Source organism: Ambystoma mexicanum, unplaced genomic scaffold (genome assembly GCF_040938575.1).
Source record: "Ambystoma mexicanum isolate Mex_15411 unplaced genomic scaffold, UKY_AmexF1_1 Mex_scaf5, whole genome shotgun sequence".
NCBI lineage: Eukaryota > Metazoa > Chordata > Amphibia > Caudata > Ambystomatidae > Ambystoma > Ambystoma mexicanum.
The window spans coordinates 935,998-946,571 of NW_027182466.1; positions in this window are offsets into that span (position 1 = coordinate 935,998).

The following is a 10,574-nucleotide window of genomic DNA, read 5'->3' on the forward strand; positions in this document are numbered from 1 at the left end:
ACCACATCTCATGATAAAGGAAGGGTCTAAGGTTTGGAAGGGGAAGGATTTGGATATCACATCTCAAGCTATAGGAAGGGTCTCAGGATTGGAATGGGAAGGAGTTTGATATCACATCTCATGCCATAGTATGTGTCTCAGGTTTGGTAGAAGCATTGGGATATCACATCTCATGCTATCGGAAAGATATCAGTATTGGATTTGGAAGAAGTTGGATATCCCATCTCATGCTATAGGAAGGCTCTCAGGTTGGAATGGGAAGGAGTTGGCTATCACATTTCATGTTATAGGAAGGGTCTCAGGATTGGAATGGGAAGGACTTGGATATCATATCTCATGCTATAGGACGGGTCTCAGGTTTGTTATTAGAATCATTGAGATATCATATTGCATGCTGTAGGAAGGGTCTAAGGATTGGAATGGGAAGGACTTGGATATCACATCTCATGCTATAGATAGGCTCTTAGGTTTGGAACGGGAAGGAGTTGGATATCACATTTCATGTTAGAGGAAGGATCTCAGGTTTGGTATTAGAAGCATTGAGATATCACATCTCATGCTATAGGAAGGGTCTCAGGATTGGAATGGGAAGTAGTTGGATATCACATCTCATGCTATAGGAAGGGTCTCAGGTTTGGTATAAGCATTGAGATATCACATCTCATGCTATAGGACGGGTCTCAGGATTGGAATGGAAGGAGTTGGAAATCACATCTCATGTTATAGGAAGGGTCTCAGGTTTGGTATAAGCATTGAGATATCACATCTCTCCTATCGGAAGCGGCTCAGGATTGGAATGGGAAGGAGTTGGATATCCCATCTCATGTTATAGGAAGAGTCTCTGGTTTGATATTAGAAGCATTGGGATATCACATCTCATGCTATCGGAAGGGTATCAGTATTGGATTTGGAAGAAGTTGGATATCCCATCTCATGCTATAGGAAGGGTCTCAGGTTGGAATGGGAAGGAGTTGGATATCACATTTCATGTTATAGGAAGGGTCTCAGGATTGGAATGAGAAGGACTTGGATATCATATCTCATGCTATAGGAAGGCTCTCAGGTTTGGAAAGGGAAGGAGTTGGATATCACATTTCATGTTAGAGGAAGGATCTCAGGTTTGGTATTAGAGGCCTTGAGACATCACATCTCATGTTATAGGAAGGGTCTCAGGATTGGAATGGGAAGAAGTTGGATATCACATCTCATGCTATAGGAAGGGTCTCAGGTTTGGTATAAGCATTGAGATATCACATCTCATGCTATAGGACGGGTCTCAGGATTGGAATGGAAGGAGTTGGATATCACATCTCATGTTATAGGAAGGATCTCAGGTTTGGTATTAGAAGCATTGAGACATCACATCTCATGCTATAGGAAGGGTCTCAGGTTTGGAATGGGAAGGAATTGGATATCACATCTTATATTATAGGAAGGATCTCAGGTTTGGTATTAGAAGCATTGAGATATCACATCTCATGCTATAGGAAGGGTCTCAGGATTGGAATGTGAAGGATTTGGATATCACATCTCATGCTAAAGGAAGGGTCTCAGGTTTGGTAGAAGCATTGAGATATCACGTCTCTGCTATCGGAAGGGTCTCAGGATTGGATTGGGAAGGAGTTGGATATCCCTTCTCATGCTATAGGAAGGGTCTCAGGATTTGAATGGCAAGGAGTTGGATATCACATCTCATGCCATAGGAAGGGTCTCAGGTTTGGTATAAGCATTGAGATATCACATCTCTGCTATCGGAAGGGTCTCAGGATTGGATTGGGAAGGAGTTGGATATCCCTTCACATGCTATAGGAAGTGTCTCAGGTTGGAATGGGAAGGAGTTGGATATCACATCTCATGTTATAGGAAGGGTCTCAGGATTGGAATGGGAAGGATTTGGATATCACATCTCTTGCTATAGGAAGGGTCTCAGGATTGGAATGGGTAGGAGTTGGATATTACTTTCTTGCTATAGGAAGGGTCTCAGGTTTGGTATAAGCATTGAGATATCACATCTCTGCTATCGGAAGCGGCTCAGGATTGGAATGGGAAGGAGTTGGATATCCCATCTCATGTTATAGTAAGAGTCTCTGGTTTGGTATTAGAATCATTGAGATATCACATCGCATGCTGTAGGAAGGGTCTAAGGATTGGAATGGGATGGACTTGGATATCACATCTCATGCTATAGGTAGGCTCTCAGGTTTGGTATAAGCATTGAGATATCACATCTCATGCTATAGGAAGGGTCTCAGGATTGGAATGGGAAGGATTTGGATATCACATCTCATGCTATAGGAAGGGTCTCAGATTTGGTATAAGCATTGAGATATCACATCTCATGCTAAAGGAAGGGTCTCAGGATTGGAATGGGAAGGAGTTGTATATGACATCTCAGGCCATAGGAAGGGTCTCAGGTTTGGTATAAGCATTGAGATATTACATCTCTGCTATCAGAAAGGTCTCAGGATTGGAATGGGAAGGAGTTGGATATCCCATCTCATGTTATAGGAAGGGTCTCAGGTTTGGTATTCGAAACATAGAGATATCACATCTCATGTTATAGGAAGGGTCTCAGGATTGGAATGGGAAGGACTTGGATGTCTCATCTCATGCTATAGGGAGGGTCTCAAGTTTGATATTAGAAGCATTGAGATAACAAATCTCATGATATCGGAAGGGTCTCAGGATTGGAATGGGAAGGAGTTGGATACCACATCTCATGATAAAGGAAGGGTCTAAGGTTTGGAAGGGGAAGGATTTGGATATCACATCTCATGTTATAGGACGGGTCTCAGGTTTGGTATTAGAAGCATTGAGATATAAAGTCTCATGGTATAAGAAGGGTCTCAGAATTGGAATGGGAAGGAGTTGGATATCACACCTCAAGCTATAGGAAGGGTCTCAGGATTGGAATGGGAAGGAGTTTGATATCACATCTCATGCCATAGTATGGGTCTCAGGTTTGGTAGAAGCATTGGGATATCACATCTAATGCTATCGGAAGGGTATCAGTATTGGATTTGGAAGAAGTTGGATATCCCATCTCATGCTATAGGAAGGGTCAGAGGTTGGAATGGGAAGGAGTTGGATATCACATTTCATGTTATAGGAAGGGTCTCAGGATTGGAATGGGAAGGACTTGGATATCATATCTCATGCTATAGGACGGGTCTCAGGTTTGTTATTAGAATCATTGATATATCATATTGCATGCTGTTGGAAGGGTCTAAGGATTGGAATGGGAAGGACTTGGATATCACATCTCATGCTATAGATAGGCTCTTAGGTTTGGAAAGGGAAGGAGTTGGATATCACATTTCATGTTAGAGAAAGGATCTCAGGTTTGGTATTAGAAGCATTGAGATATCACATCTCATGCTATAGGAAGGGTCTCAGGATTGGAATGGGAAGTAGTTGGATATCACATCTCATGCTATAGGAAGGGTCTCAGGTTTGGTATAACCATTGAGATATCACATCTCATGCTATAGGACGGGTCTCAGGATTGGAATGGAAGGAGTTGGATATCACATCTCATGTTATAGGAAGGATCTCAGGTTTGGTATTAGAAGCATTGAGACATCACATCTCATGCTATAGGAAGGGTCTCAGGGTTGGAATGGGAAGGAGTTGGATATCACATCTCATCCAATAGGAAGGGTCTCAGGTTTGGAATGGGAAGGAATTGGATATCACATCTCATGTTATAGGAAGGATCTCAGGTTTGGAAAGGGAAGGAGTTGGATATCACATTTCATGTTAGAGAAAGGATCTCAGGTTTGGTATTAGAAGCATTGAGATATCACATCTCATGCTATAGGAAGGGTCTCAGGATTGGAATGGGAAGTAGTTGGATATCACATCTCATGCTATAGGAAGGGTCTCAGGTTTGGTATAACCATTGAGATATCACATCTCATGCTATAGGACGGGTCTCAGGATTGGAATGGAAGGAGTTGGATATCACATCTCATGTTATAGGAAGGATCTCAGGTTTGGTATTAGAAGCATTGAGATATCACATCTCATGCTATAGGAAGGGTCTCAGGATTGGAATGTGAAGGATTTGGATATCACATCTCATGCTAAAGGAAGGGTCTCAGGTATGGTAGAAGCATTGAGATATCACGTCTCTGCTATCGGAAGGGTCTCAGGATTGGATTGGGAAGGAGTTGGATATCCCTTCTCATGCTATAGGAAGGGTCTCAGGATTTGAATGGGAAGGAGTTGGATATCCCTTCTCATGCTATAGGAAGTGTCTCAGGTTGGAATGGGAAGGAGTTGGATATCACATCTCATGTTATAGGAAGGGTCTCAGGATTGGAATGGGAAGGATTTGGATATCACATCTCTTGCTATAGGAAGGGTCTCAGGATTGGAATGGGTAGGAATTGGATATTACTTTCTTGCTATAGGAAGGGTCTCATGTTTGGAATGGGAAGGAGTTGGATATCACATATGCTATAGTTAGTGTCTCAGGTTTGGAACGGGAAGGAGTTGGATATCACATCTCATGTTATAGGAAGGGTCTCAGGTTTGGTATAAGCATTGAGATATCACATCTCTGCTATCGGAAGCGGCTCAGGATTGGAATGGGAAGGAGTTGGATATCCCATCTCATGTTATAGTAAGAGTCTCTGGTTTGGTATTAGAATCATTGAGATATCACATCGCATGCTGTAGGAAGGGTCTAAGGATTGGAATGGGATGGACTTGGATATCACATCTCATGCTATAGGTAGGCTCTCAGGTTTGGTATAAGCATTGAGATATCACATCTCATGCTATAGGAAGGGTCTCAGGATTGGAATGGGAAGGATTTGGATATCACATCTCATGCTATAGGAAGGGTCTCAGATTTGGTATAAGCATTGAGATATCACATCTCATGCTAAAGGAAGGGTCTCAGGATTGGGATGGGAAGGAGTTGTATATGACATCTCAGGCCATAGGAAGGGTCTCAGGTTTGGTATAAGCATTGAGATATCACATCTCTGCAATCGGAAGGGTCTCAGGATTGGAATGGGAAGGAGTTGGATATCCCATCTCATGTTATAGGAAGGGTCTCAGGTTTGGTATTAGAAGCATAGAGATATCACATCTCATGCTATAGGAAGGGTTCTCAGGATTGGAATGGGAAGGACTTGGATGTCACATCTCATGCTATAGGGAGGGTCTCAAGTTTGATATTAGAAGCATTGAGATAACAAATCTCATGATATCGGAAGGGTCTCAGGATTGGAATGGGAAGGAGTTGGATACCACATCTCATGATAAAGGAAGGGTCTAAGGTTTGGAAGGGGAAGGATTTGGATATCACATCTCATGTTATAGGACGGGTCTCAGGTTTGGTATTAGAAGCATTGAGATATCAAGTCTCATGGTATAAGAAGGGTCTCAGAATTGGAATGGGAAGGAGTTGGATATCACACCTCAAGCTATAGGAAGGGTCTCAGGATTGGAATGGGAAGGAGTTTGATATCACATCTCATGCCATAGTATGGGTCTCAGGTTTGGTAGAAGCATTGGGATATCACATCTCATGCTATCGGAAGGGTATCAGTATTGGATTTGGAAGAAGTTGGATATCCCATCTCATGCTATAGGAAGGGTCTCAGGTTTGAATGGGAAGGAGTTGGATATCACATTTCATGTTATAGGAAGGGTCTCAGGATTGGAATGGGAAGGACTTGGATATCATATCTCATGCTATAGGACGGGTCTCAGGTTTGTTATTAGAATCATTGATATATCATATTGCATGCTGTTGGAAGGGTCTAAGGATTGGAATGGGAAGGACTTGGATATCACATCTCATGCTATAGATAGGCTCTTAGGTTTGGAAAAGGAAGGAGTTGGATATCACATTTCATGTTAGAGGAAGGATCTCAGGTTTGGTATTAGAAGCATTGAGATATCACATCTCATGCTATAGGAAGGGTCTCAGGATTGGAATGGGAAGTAGTTGGATATCACATCTCATGCTATAAGAAGGGTCTCAGGTTTGGTATAAGCATTGAGATATCACATCTCATGCTATAGGACGGGTCTCAGGATTGGAATGGAAGGAGTTGGATATCACATCTCATGTTATAGGAAGGATCTCAGGTTTGGTATTAGAAGCATTGAGACATCACATCTCATGCTATAGGAAGGGTCTCAGGGTTGGAATGGGAAGGAGTTGGATATCACATCTCATCCAATAGGAAGGGTCTCAGGTTTGGAATGGGAAGGAATTGGATATCACATCTCATGTTATAGGAAGGATCTCAGGTTTGGTATTAGAAGCATTGAGATATCACATCTCATGCTATAGGAAGGGTCTCAGGATTGGAATGTGAAGGATTTGGATATCACATCTCATGCTAAAGGAAGGGTCTCAGGTATGGTAGAAGCATTGAGATATCACGTCTCTGCTATCGGAAGGGTCTCAGGATTGGATTGGGAAGGAGTTGGATATCCCTTCTCATGCTATAGGAAGGGTCTCAGGATTTGAATGGGAAGGAGTTGGATATCACATCTCATGTTATAGGAAGGGTCTCAGGATTGGAATGGGAAGGATTTGGATATCACATATCTTGCTATAGGAAGGGTCTCAGGATTGGAATGGGTAGGAGTTGGATATTACTTTCTTGCTATAGGAAGGGTCTCATGTTTGGAATGGGAAGCAGTTGGATATCACATATGCTATAGTTAGTGTCTCAGGTTTGGAACGGGAAGGAGTTGGATATCACATCTCATGTTATAGGAAGGGTCTCAGGTTTGGTATAAGCATTGAGATATCACATCTCTGCTATCGGAAGCGGCTCAGGATTGGAATGGGAAGGAGTTGGATATCCCATCTCATGTTATAGGAAGAGTCTCTGGTTTGGTATTAGAATCATTGAGATATCACATTGCATGCTGTAGGAAGGGTCTAAGGATTGGAATGGGATGGACTTGGATATCACATCTCATGCTATAGGTAGGCTCTCAGGTTTGGTATAAGCATTGGGATATCACATCTCATGCTATAGGAAGGGTCTCAGGATTGGAATGGGAAGGAATTGGATATCACATCTCATGCTGTAGGAAGGGTCTCAGATTTGGTATAAGCATTGAGATATCACATCTCATGCTAAAGGAAGGGTCTCAGGATTGGAATGGGAAGGAGTTGTATATGACATCTCAGGCCATAGGAATGGTCTCAGGTTTGGTATAAGCATTGAGATATCACATCTCTGCTATCGGAAGGGTCTCAGGATTGGAATGGGAAGGAGTTGGATATCCCATCTCATGTTATAGGAATGGTCTCAGGTTTGGTATTAGAAGCATAGATATATCACATCTCATGCTATAGGAAGGGTCTCGGGATTGGAATGGGAAGGACTTGGATGTCACATCTCATGCTGTAGGGAGGGTCTCAAGTTTGATATTAGAAGCATTGAGATAACAAATCTCATGATATCGGAAGGGTCTCAGGATTGGAATGGGAAGGAGTTGGATATCACATCTCATGATAAAGGAAGGGTCTAAGGTTTGGAAGGGGAAGGATTTGGATATCACATCTCATGCCATAGTATGGGTCTCAGGTTTGGTAGAAGCATTGGGATATCACATCTCATGCTATCGGAAGGGTATCAGTATTGGATTTGGAAGAAGTTGGATATCCCATCTCATGCTATAGGAAGGGTCTCAGGTTGGAATGGGAAGGAGTTGGATATCACATTTCATGTTATAGGAAGGGTCTCAGGATTGGAATGGGAAGGACTTGGATATCATATCTTATGCTATAGGAAGGCTCTCAGGTTTGGAAGGGGAAGGAGTTGGATATCACATTTCATGTTAGAGGAAGGATCTCAGGTTTGGTATTAGAGGCCTTGAGATATCACATCTCATGCTATAGGAAGGGTCTCAGGATTGGAATGGGAAGGAGTTGGATATCACATCTCAAGCTATAGGAAGGGTCTCAGGTTTGGTATAAGCATTGAGATATCACATCTCATGCTATAGGAAGGGTCTCAGGATTGGAATGGGAAGGAGTTGGATATCACATCTCATGTTATAGGAAATATCTCAGGTTTGGTATTAGAAGCATTGAGACATCACATCTCATGTTATAGGAAGGGTCTCAGGATTGGAATGGGAAGAAGTTGGATATCACATCTCATGCTATAGGAAGGGTCTCAGGATTAGAATGGGAAGGAGTTGTATATGACATCTCATGCCATAGGAAGGGTCTCAGGTTTGGTATAAGCATTGAGATATCACATCACATGCTATAGGAAGGGTCTCAGGATTGGAATGGGAAGGACTTGGATATCACATCTCATGCTATAGGCAGGGCCTCAGGTTTGGAAAGGGAAGGAGATGGATATCACATTTCATGTTAGAGATAGGATCTCAGGTTTGGTATTAGAGGCATTGAGATATCACATCTCATGCTATCAGAAGGGTCTCAGGATTGGAATGGGAAGGAGTTGTATATCACATCTCATGCTAAATGGAGGGTCTCAGGTTTGGAAGGGGAAGGATTTGGAAATCACATCTCATGTTATAGGAAGGATCTCAGGTTTGGTATTAGAAGCATTGAGATATCACATCTCATGCTATCGGAAGTATCTCAGGTTTGGTATTAGAGGCATTGAGATATCACATCTCATGCTATCATAAGGGTCTCAGGATTGGAATGGGAAGGAGTTGGATATCACATCTCATGTTATTGGAAGGATCGCAGGTTTGGTATTAGAAGCATTGAGACATCACATCTCATGCTATAGGAAGGGTCTCAGGATTGGAATGGGAAGGAGTTGGATATCACATCTCATGCTATAGGAAGGGTCTCAGATTTGGTATAAGCATTGAGATATCACATCTCATGCTATAGCAAGGGTCTCAGGATTGGATTGGGAAGGAGTTGTATATGACATCTCATGTTATAGGAAGGGTCTCAGGTTTGGTATTAGAAGCATTGAGATATCACATCTCATGCTATAGGAAGGGTCTCAGGATTGGAATGGGGAGGACTTGGATGTCACATCTCATGCTATAGGGAGGGTCTCAAGTTTGATATTAGAAGCATTGAGATAACAAATCTCATGATATCGGAAGGGTCTCAGGATTGGAATGGGAAGGAGTTGGATATCACATCTCATGATAAAGGAAGGGTCTAAGGTTTGGAAGGGGAAAGATTTGGATATCACATCTCATGTTATAGGACGGGTCTCAGGTTTGGTATTAGAAGCATTGAGATATCAAGTCTCATGGCATAGGAAGGGTCACAGAATTGGAATGGGAAGGAGTTGGATATCACATCTCAAGCTATAGGAAGAGTCTCAGGATTGGAATGGGAATGAGTTTGATATCACATCTCATGCCATAGTATGGGTCTCAGGTTTGGTAGAAGCATTGGGATATCACAATTCATGCTATTGGAAGGGTATCAGTATTGGATTTCGAAGGAGTTGGATATCCCATCTCATGCTATAGGAAGGGTCTCAGGTTGGAATGGGAAGGAGTTGGATATCACATTTCATGTTATAGGAAGGGTCTCAGGATTGGAATGGGAAGGACTTGGATATCATATCTCATGCTATAGGAAGGCTCTCAGGTTTGGAAGGGGAAGGAGTTGGATATCACATTTCATGTTAGAGGAAGGATCTCAGGTTTGGTATTAGAGGCCTTGAGATATCACATCTCATGCTATAGGAAGGGTCTCAGGATTGGAATGGGAAGGAGTTGGATATCACATCTCAAGCTTTAGGAAGGGTCTCAGGTTTGGTATAAGCATTGCGATAGCACATCTCATGCTATAGGAAGGGTCTCAGGATTGGAATGGGAAGGAGTTGGATATCACATCTCATGTTATAGGAAAGATCTCAGGTTTGGTATTAGAAGCATTGAGACATCACATCTCATGTTATAGGAAGGGTCTCAGGATTGGAATGGGAATAAGTTGGATATCACATCTCATGCTATAGGAAGGGTCTCAGGTTTGGAAGGGGAAGGAGTTGGATATCCAATCTCATGTTATAGGACTGGTCTCAGGTTTGGTATTAGAAGCATTGAGATATCACATCGCATGCTGTAGGAAGGTTCTCAGGTTTGGTATTAGAAGCATTGAGACATCACATCTCATGCTATAGGAAGGGTCTCAGGATTGGAATGGGAAGGAGTTGGATATCACATCTCATGTTATAGGAAGGATCTCAGGTTTGGTATTAGAAGCATTGAGACATCACATCTCATGCTATAGGAAGGGTCTCAGGATTGGAATGGGAAGGAGTTGGATATCACATCTCATGCTATAGGAAGGGTCTCACATTTGGTATAAGCATTGAGATATCACATCTCATGCTATAGGAAGGGTCTCAGGATTGGATTGGGAAGGAGTTGTATATGACATCTCAGGCCATAGGAAGGGTCTCAGGATTGGTATAAGCATTGAGATATCACATCTCTGCTATCGGAAGGGTCTCAGGATTGGAATGGGAAGGAGTTGGATATCCCATCTCATGTTATAGGAAGGGTCTCAGGTTTGGTATTAGAAGCATTGAGATATCACATCTCATGCTATAGGAAGGGTCTCAGGATTG